Source organism: Panthera leo, chromosome D2, assembly GCF_018350215.1.
Source record: "Panthera leo isolate Ple1 chromosome D2, P.leo_Ple1_pat1.1, whole genome shotgun sequence".
Lineage (NCBI taxonomy): Eukaryota > Metazoa > Chordata > Mammalia > Carnivora > Felidae > Panthera > Panthera leo.
Genome location: NC_056689.1, coordinates 38,563,916 through 38,588,685, shown reverse-complemented (window position 1 = coordinate 38,588,685; position 24,770 = coordinate 38,563,916). Strand labels below are relative to the sequence as shown.

The 24,770-nt window shown below is 58.3% G+C and overlaps 1 protein-coding gene across 5 annotated transcripts in view; it reads right to left on the bottom strand.

Moving 5' to 3' along the window:
- Positions 1-24,770, bottom strand: part of ZMIZ1 (zinc finger MIZ-type containing 1) — a 233,733-nt gene that overhangs the window by 130,843 nt on the left and 78,120 nt on the right. For 3 of the 5 annotated variants that reach the window (XM_042907519.1, XM_042907513.1, XM_042907518.1), the window contains exon 3: positions 17,181-17,260. The exons of 1 other annotated variant lie outside the window; for it this stretch is intronic. The gene's annotated coding sequence lies outside the window, so the exon portion shown is untranslated. The remainder of the gene's footprint in view (positions 1-17,180; positions 17,261-24,770) is intronic. One more of the 5 variants, XM_042907514.1, reaches the window with a different exon arrangement.

Here is a 24,770-nt window from a genome sequence, read left to right as displayed (position 1 = left end):
AGCTCTCAGGCCACCACAGCAGCCGTGTGGCTGGACAAGGCCAGCTAGAATGGCAGCCTTCTCTGGCAACACCTAGACCAGGAGAAGTGGCTTGGAGACAGGCAAGGCAGGGCTCCATCTCTAGCTGTGTGACCTTGGGCTAGTGACTTCACCTCTCTGGTCTCCCTTCAGTAGAAGGAAGTTCACCAAGCATTTATTGGGTCTCTTACGAGTGTCTGGCCTTCTGCTTTCCCCGGAGAACCTGAAAAGCCCCAGGCAGAGCCCTGGTCGTCCAGGAGTCCACAGGTGAGCAGGAGGAGTTTGGATCAGGCATGTTTCTCAACTGTGAAAACAAGGCCAGCAACTCTTATCTGTTGCCACCTATCTCTGAGTTACTATTCAAAGGGGAGGTTTATGTGAAGTTATGCATGTGAATGTGCCTGGTGCACACAGTAGATGTTTTATGTGTCTTCAAACTGGGTCCCGGTCCCGCAGCACAGATAGCAGATGTGGAAGAGATTCTCCTATGTGAGTCAGTGCCTGAGGCTGCCCTAACGCCTCTCCTTCCTACAGACTTGCCCATTCAGTTGGAAGTAAAACCGAGGCCTGAGCAGGGCTGGGCTGGGCACAGGGGCAGTGGCTTTGACTAGCCTGCACCATCAGTGGCAGGGCTCATCTGTAGCCCAGACGGGAGACAGAGCAGGACTGTCTGGGACACCCATGGCCCCCAGTCGTACCCGCTCCTCCAGCCCCTTTCCAAGGGCAGGAAGCCAAAAGCACTCACGCGGAAAACTCTGGCCTGTCTTCCCCCCACCCCCAATAATTCAATCACCTTGGAGGCCAGTGGCCCTCTCTCCTGGCTGGGCTGACAGATTGGAGGGGGAGGGAGGGGAAGCATGCAGAGGGAGGGGTGGGGGGTACCAGGGAAGCCGATGTGGAAAAATCAGAGCAAATCTTGAAAAATGAAGAAATAAACCTGCCAGGAGGGAGACAGCCTCCATCCGTCCTCCATAAAGCTGTCTAAGGGCCACCAAGGACGTTGGGGGGTGGAAGGGGCCGGAGATAGCTCCTGCTGGGACCCCTGCTGCCCCTGCCCAGCTGGGCTCCAGCCCATGGCTGGTGAGGGGTTGGGGAGGAGGGGGGCCTGGGGAGCTTGAGGGTTAGGAGGGGCAGGAGTGTGGGAGGCACAACGGTGGGGAGAAAAGGCCTGGGAACAGGGGCCTTTTGTCAAATTGATGAGCCAATACCTGCACATAGTAGGGACTCAGCGTTGGACTGAATAAAGGAAAGAATCTGTCTGCAGGCAGCTGGCGAGCAGGGCCTCTGTAGCAGGCTGACTAGCCACGAATGGGGACTTGGCTGAAGCCCATTCGCCCATTTCACAGATGGGAAGGGAGGTCAGACGGGCCCGAGGTCACATGCCGAATCAGAGCCGCTTGGGTTCTCCACCCTGAGGTCCATGCCAGGGTGCCTTCAGCATAAACTCCAGGGTTGGGGGCCTCTCTCCACTGTGTCCCCACCGATGCCACATCACACCCAGGCCGGGGACCAAACACACCTGTGAAGGAGGATATGGCCCTGGCCCTGTTCCAGGTCCTTCCACGGAACCATTAAGAATCACATTTTCTAGAGGCGCCTGGGTGGCTCAGTCTTAAGCGTCTGATTCTTGGTTTTGGCTCAGGTCATGATCTCACAGATTCGTGGGTTCAGGCCCCATGTCGGGGTCCGTGCTGACAAAGCAGAGCCTGCTCGGGATTCTCTCTCTCTCCCTCTCTCGCTGCCCCTCCCCCATGCTGTCTCTGTCTCTCTCAAAATAAATAAAATAAATAAAATAAAATAAAATAAAATAAAATAATTTAAAGAAAAACCAAGTCATTTTCTAGGAACACTGAATGACCCCGAAACCTGCTCATGACATAAGTTGAGTCCAAAAGAGAAGGAACAAAAAAAAGTCATAAAGTCACCAGAAAGAAATACACCAGAATGTTGGTCAGCATGACCAGCGGTTGGGACGGTCACGGACAGTTTTTATTTTTCTTCTTTCAACTTTTATGGGACTTTCAGGCTTTCTACAAGAAGCGTGCATTACTTTTACAGTAAGGAAGAAAGGGACATTCTTAGGCTCTAAGGATGCCTTGGACAAAGTCAAAGGAACTCTGGCTGCAGGGGGGAGCAGCTCTGCACAGGCTCACACGCTCGTCCGCCATGACGAGCCTCCCGCCATGGCCTGCAGGCCTGCTGAAGTCACCGCAGGCACGAAGGAGGGGACCACAGCCACCCTCACTTCGCTGCGTGACCGGGTGAGTCCTGTCCCTCTCTGTGCTCTTGTGTCTCCTTCCCTCGTCTTTCTTACCTCACAGGACGGGTACTGAGGGCTAATGCTTGAACTCAACTTGGAAGCCCTCATGATTAGGGGGACAGGGCTTCTCTGAGTTGGAGGGACGCTGTCTGGGGCAGAAGGGGCAGCTGAGGTGCCTCCAAAGACTGGGCAGGCCGGCGCAGGGCGGAGGAACAGCAGAGCAGCGCCAGGAGGCGAGGGGCCAGCTCTCGTCCCCTGTTTACAGTGGAAACACAGACTTGAAAAGGTTTCACTTTTCCACTGTTTTTGTGGCGGTGCTGTGGGGAGCAGGGCTTCCTGAGAGCGAGGCCAGCTTTCTAAGGCCACACCGAGTCCAGCCCCGCGCTGGCCTCTGACAGGAAACATCATGTTTTCAATTTACGGGTCCCTGCCAGGCGCTCCACCAGCCGGCTGTGTGGGGAGAGAACTTCCAGGCCTGGCTGCAGTTGGGAACCCCTGGCAGGCCCGGTGGAGCCCCCGGACCCCAGAGGAGACCCCGTGGGATCCCCAAGTAGCCTTACTTCGGAACAACTCTGGCTTCAGGTGCCTGGCAGCTGATGGGGGTTTGTTAGCAGGTGATGTGCCCGGTGATCCCACCACACAAGGCGCAATCCCTGGCCTCCTGGCTCCCATGTCGGCGAGCCCTACTCCCTTGATAGACAGATGGGGAAACTGAGGCCCACAGAGAGAAGAGGCTTCCCAATGGTGAAGCAAGAATGACCTCTAACCAGATTGGAAGATTCCCAACCAGACTGGAAGATTCCCAACTGCCAGGGGGAAGATTCTCCCCCTGGCAAAGGGAGACTGTCCCCTGTGACAGTATTGACCGATGATTGCCACCACACGCCTACAAGCGGGCACCGTGATCACATTTGAGCTCAGAACAAGCCTGTGATCTGTCTGACCTTCGTATCTTGCAGATGAGGAAACCGAGGCACAGTGGGGTTTAGGAACCTCTCTAGGATCACATCGTGGGCAACCACGGAGCTGGGGGCTTCGTGCCGTGCTGCAAAATTCCCTTCTCCACCCCATCCCAGGGCTGCTCTCGGCTCTGTTCCTTGCTGTTTGAAGCTGCCCTAGCCCAGGCTGGCTACAAGCCTCCCACCACACAGGTCCTGCGGGTCCCTCCCCTCTCCAGGTGCTTCTGGAAATTCCTGGTAAACTGCGAAATGCCTGTAGCAGGGGTGTGCATTCAGCCAGTGGGCACTGAATGCCTTGGTCTACACTGACGGGGAGGAGGCTGCGTCCTGGCACCCAGGAGGCCCTCCACGCTGACAGCCAGCCGCCCTGTGCCACGAATGGGCGAGGGGACTGTCAGGAAGACCTCGGAGCTCAATACATCTCTGCTCTTTCTCACCCTGCTAGAATGTCACTTCCCTGAGGGCAGGGGCCTGGTCTCCTGCTCACTGATGTCTCCCAAACACTCAGAAGAGCGCTGGTACACAGGCGGTGTTAAATAAATGTCTGCTGAATGACTGACGGAGGACGGTGGTTGGGCAAGAGGCTCTGCTCACACGGTGGGTTTGGAGAGACCTGGCGGCTCGTCTCATCAGCCACATATTTATGATGTTTCCAGGGGAGGAGGAGACGCGTCCCCGCCCGAACCCAGCGGCCCCAACCCAATGCTCCATGGCGGCTCCCACCCTGGCCCCTCTGCCCAGCGCCCTCCCCGCGCCCCGCTGCTCGCTCTCTGGGCAAATTCCAACACCAGACAAAGGGCACATTTTCAGGGATCATAATCCCTTGCTTGTTTGTGTTTTTCACCAACTGTCCCCTCCCTTCTTCTTCCTATCCAGGGCATTCCTGTTCCCAAACGGGAGCCACCTTCCAGGCGAGTGATGGCCAGGCTTGCACTGGCTCCCAGGAGTCCCGTGAGCTGGGCCAGGGAGGCCCACTATAGACACGGACACAGAACCTTCTCAGCAAGGACAACATCAAGGCTGCCAAGGGGGCGGGTGCTCGGGGCTCCAGCTCCAGGCTGCCCTCCTGCTGGCCGGCCTGCTGGGAGCTGAGCTGTGCCTTCAGGCGTGGGGAGGAACCCGCGCCCCGCCCACAGAGGGGCGGAGACCGTGTGTGCACGCGTCTGGGGAGGGGGGCAACACACAGGCAGGTACATGCCCAGAGAGGGAAAATAAGAGACTGAGAAAAAAGACAGCAAGAGACGCAGCGAGAAAGAGGGCACAAGTCAGGGAAGCACCGAGAGAGTCAGGAAAAGGCCCCGAGACAGCAAACAGGTGTGGATGGGACGCCCCCTGGAGTTGTGCAGCTGCCCTGGGCAGGACAAACACAAGAGAGCCAAGGAAGGAGAGAGACAAAGATGGGTACAGGGAAGAGCCACAGAGGGTGCACGGATGAGCGTCACCGGGAGGCCCGCAGGGGAGGACAGGGAGACAAGCCAGAGGTACGGGCCCTGCGGTAGACACACAGAGCTTGCCACAGACGCCCCAGCTCCAAAGCCCTGGCAGACTTTTCTGGGTGCTCTCCTTCCCTGTCCAGGTGCTGCAAGGTCGGCGTCTAGGAACGGAGAAAGACAGGCTGCGGGGCCCCGAGGCGGCACCCCCCCCCCCATGCCTTGCTAGGAATGCCCTTGCTCTGTGCCCTCCAAGGCTCAGCGAGGTGTTGCAGGCGACGCACGCTGACCCTTCTCCCTTCCAGCCTTGCCCCCCACTCGTGGTCAGGGGGAGAGCTGGGGCGGAAGGTCAGACGGAGTGGGAGGTGGCAAGCCCCGCCGGAGGGCAGGAGCACAAACAAGGAAGCCCCGGGCCCCTCCGAACCAGCCCCTTCCTGTCTCTGGGTCTCGGTTTCCTCTTGCTAGAGGAGGTGGGATCTGTTGGCCCCTGAGCTCCCCCCAGCCCCTACCACCCTGTGTCTCTGGAATCTCACATTTAGCCGGGCACTGTGTGTACCTCTCTCCACCCCATCCCCGTTTCTGAATGAACTCGTTGACCTCTCCCATTCCCGGCCCCCACCAGGCTTGCATTTGAAAGGCCAGACGTGCAGAAGGACGTCTTCGCAGCTACAGCCGGGCTCCCCGCCATGAGCACCTCTTTCCCGCCAGCATCCAGGGGAGCAGAGCCACTACCTGCCCGCGTGCTATCTCTGGGCTCCCACAAGCTGCATTTCAATGACAGTTCAGTGAGAAGTGACGCGCCGTGTCCTTCTGTGTCGGTGTCCTTGCTGGCTCCTCCCTGCCCCCTGAAGAGTGTGTGAGCCACTGGACCTCATTACAAACCGCTGCTCCCACTCCCCTCCCTGCAGCCAACAACTGCGTGCTGGCTGTGCCCTATGTCTTCTCACACTGTTCCATCTACTTTGTCCTGGCCTTTCCCTGCAACTCCCAGCGGGAGCTGTGTGTCTCTGGCCCCCCCAAAGCTGAGCTGCCCTGGTTGCAAGGCTCCGAGTTGATGCTTGGGAAGGGCTCTGGGCCCTGATCTGGGGAGGCCTAACCCATGGCGATGCTGGCTGCTTCAGCAAGCCCAGCTGAACCTGGGGAACACACCCTCCACCTGCCTGGTCCTTCTGGGCCACAGGAAGGAAGCCTTTTTCTTCTCATTTTATGACCAAGAGGAAGAGCCTCTGGAAGGTCAGGTGATGGGGCCTTACACAGCTTGGGACCTGAAAGTTCAAGATACCTGGTTTGTCGGAGACAAAACCCATCTATCTCCAGGAAGCCACCTCTGATCTTCCTGGTTGGCAGGGGCTCTCCCCTGGCAACGCCCAGAGCAGGTCCTCGGTGCCCTGAGTCTGGTTGGGCTCAGGCTTGAAAGTCACATGGAGCTGGGTTCAAGTTCTGACCCCATCTCCCAAGGGCTGTGTGACCATATGACTGTATGACTTAACTTCTCTGCCCAACAGTTTGCTCACTTGCAAAATAGGCTTTAGGAAAATTAAATTAGATAATGTATATAAATTATACAGTGCAGGTGCTGATTAACACAACTATCATTAGGACTACCCAAAACCACACACACACACACACACACACACACACACACACACACACACACAGAGCGATATCACAGTGATTAACAGCAAGGATTCGGTCTTAAATCCTGGCTGCATGACCCTGGGCAAGTCACTTCTCTCTCCGTTTGCTGAACAAGGTCTATTCTTAAAATTCTTCCTTATTACTATTCAGGAGACCCCTCTCCAAACCCCTAAAAAAGCAGCAGGTTGTCCTTGGAGCCTGAGGGATCTGCTGGCAACCGGGACACACAGGCTGTCCCCTGAACCTTCGCAATCTTCTATACTCACAGCCACCAAGCTCTTGCCACCCCCCAGAAGCTCCGCAACCCTCTCTGACAGAGCCAAGAATGTCCAGCGTGGCCCAGCCCCAGGGGGAGGCAGCCCAGTGTCTGGTCAGTGGGTTCTTCGTGCAGAAGGGGCAGATTTAGAAAAGTCCTACTGCACTGAGATTAAGTGCCTGTTGAATCTCCCATCTGACTCACGGCCTCCTCCCCTCCTCCTGGGCTGGCCCCACAGTCATTACCATTTAAACACCTAAATTATCAAAAGGCTCGCAGGTAATTTACTTGCATTACAAAAGCCCGATTCAGGGGAAGGGCCCATTCTCTAACCACTGGGTGTTCACCTTCCCACAAAGCTGGGAAGGGACCAGAAGGACCTGTGTACAGAGCGATCATGGACGATTTCAAATGATTTCTCAGAGTCTGTGTCTTCCTTCTTTGGGTCAAAACAGATGTTCCACATGTTGGCAGTGAGGGCTGGGTGGGATGAGCCCCACGGGAGAGTCACAGTCAAACATCACGAGTTCCTATCCTGGCTTTGCCGCCTGGAGACTTCGGCTATCTTCCTAACCACCTCCTGCCTCAGTTTCCTCACCCATCACATGGAGATGATGCTGGTCCCACCTCAAAGGGTGTCAGACCAAGGGAGATGCCGCACTCCCTGCTGGCATCGTTATTATTTCTTTTATTATTTTTTTTAATGTTTATTATTTATTCTTGAGAGAGTTAGAGAGACAGAGCATGAGCGGGGGAGGGACAAAGAGAGAGGGAGACACAGAATCCGAAGCAGGCTCCAGGCTCTGGGCTGTCAGCACAGAGCCCGATGCGGGGCTCGAACTCGTGAACACTGAGACATGACCTGAGCCAAGGTTGGACGCTTAACCCACTGAGCCACCCAGACACCCCGGCATCGTTATTATTATCGCTCTCGTTATTAGTACTAAGGGCCCTGGAGCTCTGCTGTCCTCTGCCTTTCAGTGACACACGTGTGATGGGTAGTCATTTTCTCCCTGTCCCAGAGGCTGTAGGGCGGCTGGGTCTGTCTTGGGGGTGTCCTGAAGGCGTGTACAAGCATGCCCCTCAAGGCCCCCACTGCAGCTGGGCCCTGAGCAACTTGGCCCACCGAGTCCTCACTCTGTCAGGAGCCACAATGTGCCCCTGGGCACCTCCTAGGTAAGCAGGCATCTCCTACCCCGGGTTCTGAAGAATTACTCTGGGGCTGCTCTGGGCTCTGCCCCCCCTGCCTCCTGGTCTCTGTTGCGACCTGGGTTCTCACTTGTCAGACGGCCAAGTGCGTGCCATGTACCCTTCGCCCAATCAGCATTTGCCGAGTGCCCGCCCTGCACTGCTCATTCCCACCACAATTACAGGACAGCCACCCCTGTACGGCTCATTCGCTCAGCAGATACATGGCCTACGAAGTGCCAGGCCGAAGCCCGTGGCTGCTTCAATAGCATAGCCCCAGCCTTGCTCTGTCCAGCGGCCTCCCTGCTGTTCCTTGCCACAGGTGTGTTCCCACCGGTGCTCTGGGACACAAATGCCATCACCCCAGCCACCTCCTCCCCCAACCCCCCCCCCCCCCCCCCCCAAGCACAAGCTCACAGTATACTGCACTCACCTGCCCAAGCAGGCGCTTATCCGGGGTCCTGGTCTGGGCGATACCCTGACCTAAGCCTATGCTTTTCCTGCCTCACCTTCAGCCCCACTGGAAATCCTCAGAATCCTTTGAGTGTCAGTCTGCTCCAGCCAGCCTCCTCCCGGAAGCCTTCCATATCCCATACTTCTCAAGAGCTCCTTCTCCTTGATCTGAACACCTTCCTGGTCCCAGAGCACTGGGTATGACTAATTCTCTTCCCTGCAAGCGAACTTTGGCCTAGGCTGTGCCAACCTAAGGGCTGGCCTAGGGTCTTCTGTTGCCTTATCTCCCCAAGAACTGAGCACAGATCCAGGCAAATAGTAGGTGCTTACTAAATACTGCTGCCTTACTGCTTACAGAGGGAGAGTGTGGGGAGGAGGAACCGGCTTATGCAAAGGGCTTGAGGTGGGTCTGGTACCAGGCGCCGGGTATGAACCGAGGGCCCGGCTGGGCTCCTGGCCCAGGGAGGAGATTGAGCCGCCCACCCCGGCCCACACCCAAGGCTGGCTATGTAAGCTGGATGCCAGTGGTCACAGGAGCCCTGCTCCCTCGTCTGAGTGACAGCCCAGCCTAGACTCTGCGCCCCAGGTCCTGACATCATCCCAGTTGTGGGGGGGGGGCGGGGGGACGGGTGAACGCCTAGATGGTGAATAATTCCTCCTCTGTCACCTGCCAGGCCCTAGCCGCCTCAAACAAGGTCTCATTAGGACAGGACCGGTGTTTTCACCTCTGCTTATTAACTCCCTTGAGCACCAGCGAGTGGAAAATGGGAGGGAGCCAGGGAGTGAGAGCCTTTTCATTCTGGCTCATGTTGCCCTCAGCGTGGATATTCCTGGAAACTTTCCATGGGGGCTGTCCTGGCTGGGGTGGGGGACCGGGAGCTAAGCAGGGGCTGTTGATTCAGGCTGACAGTGCAGATCAAAGAAGGGCCCAGTGTTTCGGGAGCAGGCAGCCCCTTGGTCCCTGTCCTGAGATGGCCCCATTTCATCCCAGGAGCAGCAGAGGGCTGGTTTAGGGCTCAGGCCTTGTGGTGGGTGGGGGAGAATATCCATCCCAGAAAGACGGCCCAAGGGGAGGTGTGGTGGGTGGCAGGCACGGCCCAGAGACCAGACTGCAAGCCAAGAAGCCTGGGTTCCAGCACTGCTCCCCATTTCTCCCCGGGTGACCTAGCAACTCATTTTCCTCCTGGGGCCTCAGTTTCCCCGTTGATAAAGAGGGGGCTCCACAAGGCCACCCCCTAGTTCTGACACTCCAGGCCTCTGTGTGTGTCCACTAGTAAAGCTCTGAGGCCCCTCGGAGGAGCCAGATAACCCCACTTCATCCTGCCTCCCTCTGCTGGCTCTGAGTTAGCGGTCTATCTCAGCGTGCAGAAGACATTTCCAATCTGAGTGGATTCGGCAGATGCCTGCTGATCTGAAAGCCTCCTGGAAGGCCCAGGGGAACTACCACTAAATGACACATCACGTCCAGGGAACAGCTTCTCTGTCCCTGGGGCTCTGGGGCTGGCCAGCGGCTGATGACCCGAATGTTCTGTGGCCAGAGGGAATGGGGCTGAAACCCAGAGGTCTGCCTCAGGGGTCCTGGCAGAGAGGACCCCAGGGAATGTCCTTCTTATTATCATGGGGTTGGAAGAATAGGAAGAGCCCTTACAGATCGCTGAAACCCCTGGTGAATTCAGGAGAAAACTCAGCCACAGAGAGCGACAGGTTTGCCCAAGTTCAATCAGGAAGGCCATGACACTGTCCAGGGCCCAACCTCTAGGCCAGCTCCCCTTTACAGGCATCCATGTGTCCCAGACTGGCATGATCATAGGTGTTAAATGGGGCATTGGTTAAAAATTCAGAACCCTAGGCCCAACTCCAGACCTACAGAATTGGACTCCAAGAGAGACACCTGAGAATCTGCATTTGAACAAGTGCCCCTGGTGATCTGTGTGTGTTGGCACTTTGGGGAAGTACTGTGTCTCCATGTGGAATCGCCATCCTGAAAGTTTCCACTGGAGAGCTCCAGAGAGGACCCAGGAGGCCGGTATCCTGGGGAGGGAGGTATCTGGCTGCCAGACTCGATGCCAACCTCAAGCAGATGTTCCAGTGTTGAGGGGTGGGGGCAGCTCCCTGAGGGCATCCGTCTTCCATTACCAGAGAAGGCTGGTGCCACACAGGGCTGCTGGCACCCCTGGCAGGCAGGCAGGCCTCTCCCCACTTGTAGATTTTCTCATCTATGATCTAACAGAGGGTATCAGAGATGAAGCAACTTGTCCAGACTCACCCAGCTGACAGGTGGCAAGGCAAGGTCTTGAACCCAGAACCACCTGTTCCTGAAACCCATGCTTTAACCCCGTGTCATAAAGCATCCCTCACCACACTGAAGTGTACATGCATGAGCAAACCCTTATGGGAGGTGGTGAGCTCCCCAGCAGCGGAGGTATGCAAGCCGCAGCTGAAGGAGCCCCTGGCAGGCATGGGATGACCTGGACCAGCCCTCCTGGAGCTGCGACGGGACAGGCGAAGCTGGCCAGGGGATGTGGGTGTTTTTGTTGTGTTTCTTCCACACACAGAGAAAAATGTTTTGGGTTATTTACAAGTGTTAGTTCATCAAAGTTCTGGCTCAGTGCTTGGCCACCCTGGAGCTGCTGGGCGGAGGATGGTCGGGAGCCTTGGCTGAGAGGGCATCTGCCGGGAGCAGAGACGGTGGGGGTGCAGGGGGCTGGCTCCCCAGGCCAGGGTGACCCAGGGCGGTTGGGAGTCGGGTGGAGGTGGGGCTGAGAGACCTCACCAGGGGCCACCCAGTGAGACCCGTCACACACTAGGCTGTCCCACCGGCCAACCAGAGCGTGGGCCAGATGGGGGCAGCACGGAGCATCCCACCGGGGTTATGAAGCAGAGATGCTCCCACAGGCTCTTAAAGAGGCCCCCAAAGAGCCTCGGGGAAGCAGCGGAGGGTCCCAAACAGCTGTGAGGCAAGATGTGCTGCTTCCCAAACCGGAACGGAAGAAGGGTGAGAAGCACTTAACAGGAAAGACAGATGTGAGGAAAAAGCTTTCACACGATCGCATTAACCGGAGTGGTGGGCGTGGGACCGGTGCTCCCCAGTCAGCTCTCTGGGAGTTATGTGGTCCCTATAACCCCAGGGGCTCTGGAAGGTTCTCAGGGCAGTCTGCCCAGGAGCCTCAGTAGACAGACACCTGAGGGACCACACTGAGGTCACCGTCTCCTCCCCACGCCTGCACTGGCCACAGCCCAGGACCGAGACACCTGACAAATGGACCTGCTGGCTGGGGAGCTGAGGGCTGAAAGGACAAGCATGCACCACGAGGCACACACAGACTCAGAATCCTTCTTAACACAGCCCACCCGGCGCATTAAGAACGGGCACACCGGGGCGCCTGGGTGGCTCAGTCGGTTAAGCGTCGACTTCGGCTCAGGTCATGATCTCGCGGTCCGTGAGTTCGAGCCCCGCATCGGGCTCTGTGCTGACAGCTCAGAGCCTGGAGCCTGTTTCGGATTCTGTGTCTCCCTCTCTCTCTGACCCTCCCCCGTTCATGCTCTGTCTCTCTCTGTCTCAAAAATAAATAAATGTTAAAAAAAAAAATTTAAGAACTGGCACACCAGATAAAATCTTGCCGTCCCCAAAGAAAACTAAGGGCACACAGGTGAGTGCCTGCAGGCTCCCTGCCTGTTCAGCATAGGCGTACTAGGAGCCATGCCTGGTGGATGGGGGACAAGGTTCAGTATGCCCCGAGCCTTCTTTGAGGGGTTTCCAGCCCCACAGGGGAGACAGCAGGTGGCTGGCATGGAGGAGCAGAGACAAGGAAAAGCCATGGGTGCAGGGGGCTGAAGGATGGGCTAGATGTGTCTCATGGGGCTAGCTCAGCACGCATAAGCTCTGCAGCCCTCGGCAGGTGGGAGGAGGTAGCCCTTGGGAGGGGGGTCCTCCTTGGGCTGTGGCCCCAGCCCTGCCTGTGGTGGGGGACCCGGGGCAGGGGGAGGATGAGCTCAGCACCTGAACCTTCCAAGACTTCCTGCCACCATCCCTAGGCAGAGGCAAACAAGAGACCAGCTGTCAACAGAGCAGGCAGCAACGTGCAGCCGGTGGGGACTGCAGGTCCCAAAGGGGGAAACTGGCTCCAGAGGGCACAGGACTCTGGAGGGGCTTTTCTGCTGCTGGTGTGCCCCTGGGAGGTCCCTCCAGGCCAGCGGGGGCGGGGCCGGGATCTGCAGGGACAACTCCATCCTCCCCCTCCCGCTTTCGGAGCTTTGCCTGCCCCAGGCATCTCCCCACCGTGTGGGAATCCTCCACGGACACGCACTTGGGCGCCTCTGCAGTTCAGACTGCATCCTGGATGGCGCGGCAGGAGGACAGGGGCCATCCTCTCTTCCTGGGAGGAGCTGGGTGCTCAGACCCCCTGAACCCCAGTGCTCTAGGCTGTATGCTGTGCATGCAGTGATAAGGCGCAGCACTGATCCCCGTGTGGCTCACCCTGTGTTGGTCCCCTTGGTCTAGGGCTGTTTGGGGATTCGGTGGGGAAGCACCAGGACCCCAGAACCCACGGTGAGGGAAATGGAACCCTCACAACATGTCCCCTCTCTTTGAAGGTGTGGTTGCCTAGGTACTAGCCACCGTCCTGTCCACCTCAATTTACCTTTATGACCAGTGCCCCATGCCCCGTGCCCCAGTTCCTTACTTGGAACTGCAGAAAGGTAGCAGAGCCTTGCCTACAGGGAAGGCACGCACTCACCCTGCCAACTCTTATCTGCAAGACTGCCTTTCCCAGCCTCAGTTTCCCCACCTGCGAATGAGGGAACCCCACGGGGCCGCTGAACACCGGCGTCTGCAGGCGGTGTAGGCGTTAAATACACACCAGGTGTCAAAGACTCAGGAGGAAAAAAGAGCACAGAGGAGCCAATAGGTTATCCTTCCAATACACAGTCAAGACAAAAGAGAAGATAAGGGGGCAGGCAGTCTAGAAGCACAGGAGCATAAAGAGGGTTCGGAGTGGAGAGAGTTCAGGGAGGAAAGGAGCAGGGCCTCTGGGAAGCGGAGGGCGTGGGGCCCAGGGGGTGTGGAGGCCACGTCTGACCGTGTAGAGGAAGCACGGCTTGAGGAAGGCTCCAAAAGTTTCCAGCCACACAGCAACGCGGGTGGAGGGCTTTCAAGGCAGAAGGAAGGGCAGGAGCAAAGGTGCCATGGCGGGGACGTGTCGTAGAGGTGAGGAGGGGGCAGCACAGGGAAGCGGCAGCCCAGGGCACTGGTGGACAGCTAGCGTGTGACGCGGCCCTGCAAGGAGGCTGGGGCCGGCGGTGGTGGCTTCGAGTGCCAGGCTGAGTCTGCCGGTGCACGGCGGCTGGCGCTCCCAGGGAGTCTGACGGCCAGGGATGGGGGCCGAGGGAGCTTCCAGAAGGCGTCCAGGTGAATGGAGGTGTCCAGCCACCAGAACACAGCAGCCTACCTCACAGACCGCTGAGACCCTCAGGCCCGTGGTTCTCTGGGAGGCCACCCTCTGGTTCCTTCTCCCCTCGGGAGAGGACAACTTATTTATTCATGAGCACACACTGGCTCCCGCCAGGCAGCCAGCTCTCGGACACCTCACTTCTAATTACAGCAGGAGTTTTATTAGCGCTGGAGGGCAATGCCAGGCTCCAACCGCCCCTGTGAGTGGACACACGCCCCCTCTCGCTTCCCTGCTTTAGCCTGCAGCCAGAGGCCCAGGTGCCCAGGACAGCACAGGGCAGCCGGGAGTTTGGGCTCCATCCCGAGTGGTCGGCACGGGGGGGTCCCTGGAGACGGGATGGCGTCTGCTCCAGCTCAAGGCCACACGGAGCGCACAGCCTCCGAAGCCGGGAGTGCGGGGCACTGCCTTGGATACCTCCAAAGAGCAGGGTGGGCGTGGGGGGAGCCGTGTGCCGCCAGAGCTGCAAGAACAAGGCTCAGGGCGGCAGGTTGGGAGCCCGGGAGGTCTCAGTTCTGCTGAGTCCTGGCAATGACAGAGGCGATGACACAGAGCAGACGCAGAGCAGATGTCTGCGGGGACGCCTGGCTAGGAGTGTCTCTGAGGGTAAGGAGAGCGGAAGTGAGAAGGTCCTGGGGCCCAGAGAAAAATTCCAGAGGGGGCTCAAGGGGGAGCACTGGACGTGGCACAGGGAGAAAGTGGGTGAGCTAAGGGGGCAGAGTGGGGGTGCCTTTGTGAGGAGACGGGGGGAGCCGGGCAGGAGAGAAGCACGGGCACACAGAGAACCAGAGACAGACAGACACGCACGCACCTCCTTCCTTCTGGAGGGAACAGGCACCAAAGTGCAAAGCACAGGTGTCCTCCATGGACAACCCTTCTTAGCGGCCTCTTCCAGCCTTCCCCAGGGGACCTCTGGGCAGGGGCTCCCCTCTCTGCTCGTCCAGCTTCCCACGTCCACCCTGGAGCACCTCATGTTCTCTCTCAAACTCAGGGATGCTCTGCACGCCCTCCCACCCAGTCTGCTGCCTGACTGCCCTGTGCGGCCCCAGCTTGCATACTTTTGGCGACGAGGAGCTCACTACCCACTCAGAGGGCAACTGAAAAAAATCTCCAGATGGCTCAGACTCTTGGAAAGCTGAACTTGAGGATGCCAGGGAGACGGTGTGGCTGCCATGGAGGGGCCCGAGCTCTGCTGGGCCAGTCTGCTGGGCAAGGCTGTCCTTTAACATTAGCTTGCAGAGTGAAAGAGCTGGCCCCTCACTCCAGCTGTCGCTCCAAATTATAATAGGACCAGGCACCAGGATGTGGCAGTGAACAAACATCATCACAGTATCCGTTTCTAGTCTGGCACCTGCCCTTCACCCATTTTACAGGTGGCAAAGCTGAGTCCGGGGAGAGGCAGTGACTTGCTCAACGAGGCCCAGGGAGCTGACGGTGAAGGGCAGAGCCTCGCACAGGCTACTGCAGGCACTGACCATCTGTCAGCCCCAGGAAGAAAAGGAGGAGAGGCGTGTCCGCCACCCCACCCCCAGCCGTTTCTAGGACACTGAGGTATTGATTACCACCCTTGCCTTGGAGTGGTTTTCTTTTCTTTTCTTTTTCCATCAAGGCTTTCTAGTCTGCCTTTTTTTTTTTTTTAAATAAACTCCAAGCCGCTCCTATGATTAATTACCAGCTGCCTAATGCTCCGCCACTAGCAATTTCTGGAAAGGGAATGAATTACCTTGAAACACATCCGAAAAGAGAACCCACCGTGAAGGAGAATTCAGAGGTTACCTCACAATTAGCAGTGGGTCCCCCTAGCCTTATCGAGTTGCCGGCAGGCCCTCTGGGGAGGGGCGGTCGCCAGCCTTCAGGGGCCACCCTCTGGTTCCTGAGGGCAGCGGGGCTTGGAGGGCCAGGCCAAAGCACAAGGCGGAGAAGGAGGCGGTTTCCTGAGCACCCACCTCAGGCCAGCCTGTGGCTCCGCCCCTGGTCTCTAAGGCATCATGGGCCGCTTCATTCCACAGTTCAAATCCCCATGCTGCTACTTACAGCTCTATGGGTTTCTTAACCACTTTGAGCCTCTGGAGAAAGGACGAGGCACTAAACACACCTCCTCACGGGATTACTGCGGGGAGAAATATGTATTTAAGGAGCATGGTGCCTGGTACACAGTAGACTCTCACTAAGCTCTAACATTTAAAAATATTTCAGGCTTCCGAGTGTCGCCGTAACGGCCTTCCCAGCAGGGCTGGTATAATTATCCCTGTTTTCTGATGAGAACCCTGGCCCCCACTCTCACGAAAGTGAAAGTCTTGCCCAAGGTCACGAGCCGATGGCAGGGAGCCGGGACCTCCTGCAGCCCTGCCCCTTGGTTCCAGAGCCTGACTGAAGCGTGCAGCATCCCAGGGCTTGCCTGGCCCTGTGTCTGGGCACCTACGAGCACGGGGGCCTCAGGAGGGGAGTTGAGGGCAGCAGGGACATGATCAGGCAAGGCCTCATGCCAGAGCAAAGACTCTGCCTCCCCCCGCTGGGCCCCAGAGCCTTGGGACAAAGGGCCCTGGCCCAAGTCAGCACTTTTGTGAAGGCCTCTCTCATCTCTGGGTTGGGAACCACAGAGTAAAGAGGGATTACACAGGTCACCCTCTGGCACGGGGCCAAGTGCGATCAACCCTAAAACGCCTCTCTGTGATGAGACACGCTGGTGTCCAGGCCAGAGGCAGGGCCGGAAGGCTCAGCCTCAGAACCTTCTGGTTCCTGCTGCTCTTGGGAGCTCCCTGGGAGCCCCCACCCCCTCATTATGTTGGATGACCAGTCCGTGTCCATCCTGGCATTGCTGGGCGCTCAGGGAGGAGGGGATGCGGGAGCTGCGGTGTATGGAAAGAAGGAAGGGTCCCAGGATCCTTGACAGTGACTCTGACGTGTCCTCCTGAGCGCCTCTGGTGCCAGGTGTGTCCACGCACCTGTGCGGGCAGGTGCTGGGAACCCATCCCATTTTTACAGACAGGTAATTCAAGGCACAGAGAAACCGCACAAGGCCACGGTGGACAGGTGGCAGAGCCAGGATTTGAACGCAGTCACTCTTGACTCCAGAGCCCAGAGATTCGTGCGTGCACCTCAGCGTGTTTGCGGGAGACAAGGAGGTGGCCAGACACACCGCCCATTTCAGCAAATAGGCCTTTCTGCTCACCCAGGCCTCTTCCTGCGTGGCCGCCATGTTGCTTGGCATACGGGGCCCACGCGTCCCGGGCTGAGTGGTACAGACACAGGTGCTGCGCCAAGGCTGGGGACCCCAAACCTGCCCCTCTCCCTGGGTGCTCTCCCCCAGCCCTTCCCCGGCAGGCACTCTGGAGAAAGGCCAGGTCCCAGAGGCCTCTGGGGCCGACGAGGTCTAAGCAGGGGGCGGAGCAGCACCCAGTCCCGCCCACCAGGGCCAAGGCCCAGTCAAAGGCTGGGTATGCCAGGGCTAACACCTAGTCACTACTCAGGACGCGCCTGCCCCTTCTCCAAGCACCTGGGCCAAGCCTTCCCCACCCGCCGCACACCTACCTCAGTGACCCGCGAACCACCAGCGTCCCACGTCTGGTCAGCAGTGCTCAGCCCCCGCACCTCACTGCAGCTCCATCCTGCTGCAAGGGGAAGGGGTGGTCAGAGGGGCCCCTCGCGGCAGCCCTGGAACCGATCGGGCTGCCACTCCCCCCCCCCACCCCCCCACCCCCACCTACTGGGCAAAACCAAGTCATCCCCATTTGACAGATGGAGAGTCAGAGGGGCTGAGCGGAGGAGGGGCATAATCATGGAGTGCCCTGACACCAACAATCCCCTGCCACCCCCATCTGCCCGTTACCAGCTATGTGGATATGCCCCTGGCCTCCCTGGGTTTTGGTTTCCTCACCTGTCAAATGGGATCACAAGCTCTCTCGGGCCTTCTAGGAGCATCTAAGGACATACGGGGACAGAAGCACTCAGTGTTGTTCATTCATTTGCTCAAGAAACACTGAACAAACATCCTGAGCTGTGAATGGGACGGGGGTTCCTGTCCCTGTGGGGGTTCCAACAGGTAAACGCTGCATAATTAGAAGGGGCATCTGCCAGAAAGAATGAGTACAGGGGCTACACAACATGGAGTCAAGGTTCAGGGGAGCCTCCCTGGGGAAGTAAAGTCAAAGGATGAGCCAGAAGAGAGGCAGGCCAAGATGCATGGAACAGCATTCCAGGCAGAGGGACCAGCATATGCGAAGACTCAAAGACAGGGAAGAAAGCCTGCTTCAGTGAAGGACTTGAGAGCGGGCGGGTGGTAGGTGTGATGAGGGAAGGAGAGGTGGGGTGAGTGGGGGTCAAGGGGCATGGCCAATCACTGAGAGCCACGGGAGGGTCTGAACAGCCGAGGGACATAACCCTAGTTCCAGTTTGAAAAGATTCCCATGGCTGCTGGGGGAGAAGGGCTTGGGAGGGACCCTGGGAGGCAGGGAGACCGGCATGTAGGCTGTTCTGGGGGTCCAGACCAGAGAGAGTGGTGCTCATAGCAGAGGGAACAGCAGGCAGAGAGGCAGGGGTGCACTGGGTATGTGGAGATGTCAGAGGGAGGGAGAAGGCATGGACACCCTGGTCCCCTGTCCCCCCCACTGTTGATTATCCTCACAGTTGGGGGGGAGGTTCCGACCCGCCCACCTCCTCAGGGGCCACCCGTGCTTTTTAACTCTGTTCCACCTCCCTACAGATCCTGGAGGACCAGACCCAAGGGCCTGGCAGGTGGACTTCTCTGGAGTCCCGGCCGCAGGGTGCCAGCCACAGAACCCCAAGTTTGGGTCCCAGCTTTGAAGGTGCCTCCCTGGGGGGCTCCAGGCAACTGCCACGCTCCGTAGGCCTGCACATCCTCCTCTAAGAAATGGGAAACCGGACTGCGGGCTGAATGCCTCTCGGGACGAGCCCCATGGCTAACAGAGGGAGAGGGAGTGTGCAGGCCACATTAGTTGTGGGCTCTCACACATGCCAGGGGGCCGCTGGAGGCCTCAGACCTGGCCCACCTCACTGGGCAGTGGGAGAGAAGTGGGTGCTGTGGCTGGTTCAAGTCTGTGTTTCGCCCTCTTACCAAGTGTGGGGCTTAGCGCAAATTTGTTAATTAAACCCTTCCGTGCCTCAGTTTTCTCATCTGTGGGATGGGAACACAGGGAGTAGCACACATGAGGGCCGGAGGGGCAGGTATGTCAGCTGAGCCATAAATGACCTTGCAGGGCTGGTGCTGGGTTCTATGGAGCATTAGGCCCCAAAGCCCCAAGCCCCCAAAGCCAGGGCTGACATCCCCGCCCCAGCAGGGAAAGACAACGTCTCTGCGTCCTGACCCTTTGGCTCTGGCAGCCCCCAAACTTCTTGCCGTGGGAACAAAAACAGCACGTGTATTCAGAGGCTCTGACTCTCCCATTTTTCAGAGGAGGAAACTGAGGCCTGAAGAGAGGCAGCGCCCACCCCCATCCCAGGGACACGCAACAAGTCAGTGGCTGGGGCAGAACCGGAATCAGCCTCCTGCCTCCCCACCACCCACAGCTCAGGCCTTTCCCAGAGGCGAGCTGGCCCGCAGACCCGCTGACAAAGAGAAAATAATTATTTTGGCAGCTGAGATAGAAGCCAGAGCCGGAAAGTCCTCGCTCACACAGTAAGCAACGTCCAGGCCCCAAGGAACGACACCCGCCCATCCTGCCGCTTCGGGGTACTCCAGCTCACGGTGCCTCCGCGCGGGCCCCGTGGCCCTCAGCCACCCAGGCTCTTTGTTGGGCCCGTGCAGAGGGGCAAACAGACCAGAGAGGGGAAGAGATATATCCAAGGTCACACAGCGAGCGCACAGAGATAGGCTGGGGGCTATCAACTTCCCTGTGAGCTTCGGAGGGGCGGGGAGTGGGGAGACAGCCTGGCCAAGGCAGCCTCTATGAAGGCCAGAAGGGCAGAAAGGGGCTTGCAGACTGCAGCTCAAACCATGCTTTCATTCTCATTGTGTGTCTGGAGCTCCCAGGGGCAGGGCAGGACAGGGCAGGGTGGGAGCCCATTTTGCAGAGCAGGAAACCGAGCTCTGAGGGAGGACAGCGTGGCCAGAGGTATCACAGCTGGAGAGTGGCAAGGCTGGGCCTGGGACACGGCAAAGGTCACTCTGGGGTGGGGAGTGTCCCAGGACCCAGATACCTTCCACACACACCCACCTTCCCGACCTTTCTTCCTGCAGGGATGCCCTGGGAGGACCCGGGCCTGAGGGGAGGTACAGGACTAGCTGCTTGGGGCTGAGGCTGGCCCAGAGTAGACGCAGGGCCAATCCGGGATTGCTGGAGGGCCAAGGTGCCTGTGCCACAGGCCATCCAGGATATGGGGCACCCTGGAGACTCTGTGCCTGTGGCTCCAGGCCTGTGGCTAAGTGACTGGTTGTTCCCTACAACTGCCGAAGGTTCGGAACCCACGTTCTGGGCTGGAGCCCTGGTCTTGTCCTCAGTGGTGAGGTTGAGAACAAGGGTGGGCAGAGCTGGATTGGAATCCCTGGTTTGCCCTTTAATGCTGGGTGACCTTGAGCAGGTCACTTGGCCTCTCTGAGCCCTCATCTCCTTTCTAAACAGAGACTGGTGACCCCTCTAGCTGTTCACCCATCAGCGAGGCTTCGAGCTGACCTTGTAGAGCCCAGTATCGGCCAGAGCATTCACTTACCCACAGGCCACTGGGGGAGGGGGTCAGACTGCCCAGTGTGGTCTGTAGGCAGGTGGCCGTACCGATGGTATCCCTGAGCCGGAGTTCAGGGTTCCGGTCACGTGCTGCTAATCACGTGAACACATGTGCTCCTTGGGCCCTGGTGGCTGTGACAGCTTAACGCGAAATGGGCGTGTCAATACAGGTGCCACGTAGGAAGGAACAGGTCAGGGGATGGTGGCTGTTAAAAGTTTGAAGGAGGGGGAAATTACTCAAGGTCATAAGTGGCCAAGTTGGGACCAAAACGTGGTCACATGGGACGCACCCAAACTGGGTCTAACCTCCTGCTCCACTGGCTGAACCGACCTAAACCGGCTCCCGTGGCACTGACCTTCCTCACCTGGGCTGTTTTTATCCCCATTTCACAGATGGGACAAACAGTTGCTGGTCCTGCGGGCCAGGGGCCCTGTCTTTGGCCCTGCGCAGGGCGGGTGGCCTCAGACCCAGTTCCCAGGCTCACTGGGGAGACACGGGTTCCCCCACCTCAGAGATCCACCCGGGAAAACATCCCTTACATGACCCTGGGAACAGGCCCCTCGTCCTACCCTGGCGGCCGGTACCGGCTCTGGGAGCAAGGCAAATATTTACCGCGATGGTTATCCAAACCAGGCTGGCGCCCCACCTCCCACATTCCTGGAATACATGTTCCCTGACCTCATCACGCGGGGGGCGGTGGGGGGAGTGGGGCAGTTGGGGGAGAGGAATCCAGACCATGGGGAGAGCCAGACGGAGAGGGTCCTGGGCCCAGGTAGAAGTTGAAGGCTGCTGGCCAGGAGGAAAGAAGGCAGCTTTGAATTGTGCTTCTGACTAAACACCCAGTAGGAGAGGCCCCAGGCTGATCTTGCAGGGCAGGGCACTGACCTACCCACAGGCCCTGGGGGAGGGGCTGGACTACCCCAGTAGGTGTGTGGGGGGGGCAGGGGTTACATCCATGCGACCTCTGAGATGCCTCACCCCTGCTGCCAATCACCACCCCCAAACACACGCGCGAGGACACACACACGCATGCCTGTTGTGCCTTTGGAGTGAGAAACTCAGCTTGCCATAAACACGCAGAAAATTCTTCCATCTCTCAGGGCTTCCTCAGCGGCCCCATAAGCCCTCACTGCCCCCATTCCATCCATCCTCAGTACAGTCCTGTCACCAGGGAGCCATAAAGCCCAAGAAGCGCCCAGCAGAGACCAGAGCATTAGAACAGGTACTGTCTCACCCCAGTCATACTTTCAACAGCTCTGCCCATCGAAACCCCTTCCTTCGGTGCCCAACGACCACCTCCACCATGCTGCCCTCCCTGAGAGTCCCCCAAATGATCTTTCCCATTCCTGAACCTCCAGACGCTTTGATGCTGTTTCCTTCCTCCTCCTTGCACAATTAAAACCGGGTGCCTGATCATCTCTTTGGCTGTGAAACCCTTGTCCACTCACTCTAGGTACAGCAGGGTTGAGCCCAGAGGCTCAGGTGGCCCAGTGCCCAGGGTGGGACTGAAATCCTGAGCCTTTTCGCCAAAGAGAAGTAGCCGCAGCTGGCCTCAAGGAACAGATAAGAAAGCAGACCTAGTAAGTGGTTGTCTGGTGTGGGGAGGGGGGGGAGGCGGGGGTGCAGAACTCCTGGGCAGGGCTGTCCGAGAATCATGAACTAACCTTGGTTCAATAATCCTGTCTGTCTTCACTTCGTCTGAGAGTATTTGGAGCTGTTCTGACAACCTGCCCACACCCAGGCCCAGGGAAGCCCAGCCCATGCCCCTGGGCTTTACGCCTCCCTCTCTCCAGTGTGGAATCTTGGCAAGTGAGAGTGGGGGGGGGGGTTGGTGGTGCAGACCAGTGTCATGGGCTGACCTCCGGGACTCAGGAATGAAGCGTAGGCCTGGCCGGTCTGCTGCGGGGCCCTGATGGATGTCTCCAGGTGGGGACAGCCCCGGTGACAGGAGATGCCCAGCGCAAAACCTGGGGCCGCGCCCTGGCACCGTGGGGGACCCAAAGAGTGGGAGTTGGAGAAGGGTAGGGGCTCCCAGAACTGCCCTCTCCACCCTCATAACATCTGAAATTGGTTTCCCCTTTGTGAAAATGGAGAAATGACTTCTGGGGGTTGTTCCTTCATTCCATCCATCCATCCATCCATCCATCCATCCATCCATCCATCTCCTTCTTTCAACAACTACTGACAGAGGAGGAAGAGAAGGAGCAGGGTTGGAGTGCGGGGAGGGAAGGCAAGGTCAAAGGCCAACAAGTGCTAGCCTGTATGCTTCCCAAGGGTGTCTGCACACTATCTAACACGAGGTGGGTGAAAACACCGAAAGTTGGATAATTCTAGGACAGAAGTGCTGGTAGGTGTGCCCACCTTGGCCTGGCAGCAAAACAGGGGGTCTGGGGCATCACCCTTTTGGGCAGAGTCTCTCACGCAGGAGGGCAAAGGCCCAGGCAAAGACAAAAGGCACAGGCTCCTCCTAAGGCTGACTCAGGAGCAGGGCCAGTGGGTCTGTTCCCCAGAGATGGGCTTCCCAAAGACCACCTACTCCCAGTCCCTTTCCATATAAATGGAAAAAGCATGCCAAAGCTGTGCACGCTCCTGGGGTAAGCTCTGCAGCTGAGGCTCTTTCTATGCCTACCCTCTCATCAGCCCCTTGGGGGTGGGCATAGCCTCTCCCTTGCCAGGGGCTAGGGTCTTGCCCGGAGGAGCACCCACTTGGGCTTGGCCAAACCAGGGCCCTTGGCACCCACCCATCCCACTGCTGATGATCTAAATTGAATTTTCTGCCAACGGGCCCCTCTTAGGGACTCAGTGTCCTGCCTCTGCCACCTGGTCCTGCACTGTCTGTCTGAGGACACTGGATGGAGCTCTGGAGTGATACCCCTGCTCTCTACCCCTGGCACGTCCCCAATCCCGATTCCTCTGCAGCATTAACAGGGCCTGACGGAGGCTCTCAGAAGAGTCCTTGGAAGTCCTCAGTTTAAGCTTGTCACCTTACCCAAGAGGGCACATAAGTCCAAAGAGGAACAGGGATGGGCCCAAGACCAAGACAAGAACCCAGGTCAGTTCTGGTGTTGACAAGAAGGTAAGGTCACCTGTCCCCCAGGTCTCAGTCTCCTTATCTGGGCAAACACCTTGCTGGAGGACTAACTGAGCTGACATTTCATCCGTGATCCATACAGGGCTGGGCAGCTCCACGGGCAGCCTGGACTCCAAGCCCTGTGCTCCCCCCACTGAGGAGGTAGGTGGAATGATCGAGAAGCTGAGGGGCACGGGGGCTTCCAGTGGCACAGGCACCCCACCTAGCACCGAGTGTTCCCAGTGACCCCCCTCCTGGGCCCAGGCTAGCCCCCAGCGGTCTCACTCCTCACACAGGCATCCCTCTGGGATTCTGGCCACATGGGGGCCAGGCCAGTTTGAGGAGGTGGCCGAGGCCCAGATTTACAAATGCCAGACAAAGGAAAGCCCTGGTCTTGCGAGCAGGAGGTAGTGGGTCTGAGCTCGGGCACCAATGTCACCCAGGCCTAGATGAAATCCTGGTTTCGCTGTTTGCAGGCCACACGTCCTTAGCCAAGTCCCTGTACCTACCCCTGCCTCTGTTTACTCAACGTTGGGCGGGAGAAGGTTTAATTGGGGTGAGTGCGTGGCTCACCTCCTTGGAGGAGCCAGGCCACAGGAGCTCTTGCTGTTTGTAGGAATGCCAGTCCCCCCCTCCCCCCGTCAAGGGCAGTCCAGCGGTGGGCTGCAGGGTTGCTGCCGGGAAGGCTGGGGAGGGAGGGGGTTGTAGGGGGCGTTCATCATCATGCCGCACTCTGCGGCCTATCCCAAGATGCTCACCGATGCAGCTGCCTTGGAGAAGCCTGCCTGTCTCCACCCGGCCCTGCTTACAGGGAGGTAGGTTCCAGTCGGCCCTTTGCCTTTTTACCCTCCTTGACCTGGGCCAGTGCCTTCCCATCCCATGATGTCTCCATCTTCCATCTGTAAAGCGAGAGGAACAGCCCCAGAGCCTCTGCCTGTCACAGCACACCCAGAGCGTGTCCCAGGGTCCCCGCCAGGAGGCACGAGGACCTCCGTAGCTGCTTCCCGGCGGAGGTGTCAGGATTAGCCTAGGATGACCTCCTTCTCCCTGGAGTCCGGGGTCTCCCTGCTTTCCTTCAGAAAGAGGGGCTCCTTCGGCCCAGCAACTTCAAGGGATTTGGGGGGAGCCACCTCTCACGTGCCCATCAATCCCTGGGGCTGCCAGAACCTGACCTCTGGGACTGGACCCCTGAACAGACTAGAAAGAGAGGCTGAGGCCAGCCCCCTGATGGTGATGGGTGTCTTCTTCCCGTGGCCCCCAGAACCTCTGGAATGTCTGTGGGACGAATGAATGAGCGGTGATGGGAGGCGCCATGTGAAAACAACTTTAGGTCAGAGAACACGGTACCTGCCACGTCCGGACCAGGCCTG